Source organism: Telopea speciosissima, chromosome 6 (assembly GCF_018873765.1).
Source record: "Telopea speciosissima isolate NSW1024214 ecotype Mountain lineage chromosome 6, Tspe_v1, whole genome shotgun sequence".
NCBI classification, from domain to species: domain Eukaryota; kingdom Viridiplantae; phylum Streptophyta; class Magnoliopsida; order Proteales; family Proteaceae; genus Telopea; species Telopea speciosissima.
Window position 1 is genome coordinate 29,842,498 of NC_057921.1, and position 1,552 is coordinate 29,844,049.

Consider the following 1,552-nt stretch of genomic DNA (forward strand, 5'->3'; position numbering starts at 1 on the left):
TAGGGACCTGGACCTGATCAAGGACCTGGCATGTCATGAGACCAGGACTATGAAAGAGCTCTTGGAGCGGTGCAACGAGTTTGCAAATATGGCCGAGGTACTACAAGCTAGAACAAAAATAATCGAGGCCAAGCCACAAGACAACAAGAGGTCAGCACTTGATGACCGCAAAGAGGGTAAGAGGTAGAGGACAGAGTGCCGACAAGAGAAGGGCGATCGCCCATCTAGGAGGACAGGCCGCCGCCCAGAGAGGAGTGAGAGGGCAAGCACCCCCGAGTTCACGCCACTGAACACCACCAGGTCCCAGATACTCATGCAGATCCAGGACCGTGACTTACTCCATTGGCCACGACCCATGCTAGCAGGACCAGAGAAGCGGAACCCTAACAAATACTGCCTCTTCCACAAAGAGAATGGGCACGACACAGAGGAGTACTATCAATTGAAGAGAGAGATAGAGCAACTGGTAAGAGCAGGAAGCTTGAACAAGTATGTGAAGGGGAGACGTGACAACCGCTCAGGCCAAGGAGATAGAGGTCGTGACGGAGACAGAGTGGAATCGAGACGAGAAGAAAGAAGAACAGATCGAGAGAGAGACCGCCCAGAAGAGCGGAGAGATGCAACAGACCCTAGTGGCACCAAGGGACCTCCTATCCTCACCATACTTGGAGGACCGGGGCAAGAGTCCACCAGAAAAGCTAAAGCTCATGTCAGGTTCGTGGGAGTGGCAGAGAAGCCCAGCAAGATAGCCAGGACCGAGGTAGTGATCTCCTTCTCGGATGAAGACCTAGAAGGACTAAACTTCCCGCATGAAGATGCCCTGGTAGTACAGGTAGAGGTAGCCAATCGACCTGTACACAGGGTACTGATAGACACAGGGGCGTCTGTTGACGTACTCTCCTTGGACGCCTATCGGCAGTTTGGGTTCGGGGACGACCAGCTCAAACCAGAGCCCACTTATCTCCATGGATTCTCAGGTGCCACCGCCTCCATCAGAGGTACCATAGAACTACCAGTCACCTTTGGGGTACACCCTCAACGAGTAACCATCATAGTGAATTTCATGGTGGTCAGGTCCGTGGTGTCCTTCAACGGCCTCTTAGGGCGACCATCACTGATAGCCCTTAGAGGAGTCATATTGCCACTTCACCTAAAGATGAAGTTCCCCACCGAGAATGGGGTAGGCGAAGTCCGAGGAGATCAGAAGAAAGCAAGGGAGTGCTATGCCACCTTCATGAAAAAGAACAATGGCAACACTCGTGGAATGGCACTCTGCCTAGAGAGCATGGTCAGTGACCAGAGAGATGAACTGACAGAGAGAAGGGGAAGGCCAGTGGAAGACCTCATCCCCTGGCCCCTCAGCCAGGAAGACCCCTCCAAGGTCGTTCAGGTTGGCTCGCTGCTAAACAAGGAACAGAAAGAAGGGCTTGGACACCTCCTCCAAGCGAACATGGATATCTTCGCATGGTCGACCTCCGACATGCCGGGAATACCACGTTCCATAGCGGAACACCGACTATATGTCGACCCAACCAGGAAGCCTGTTCAACAG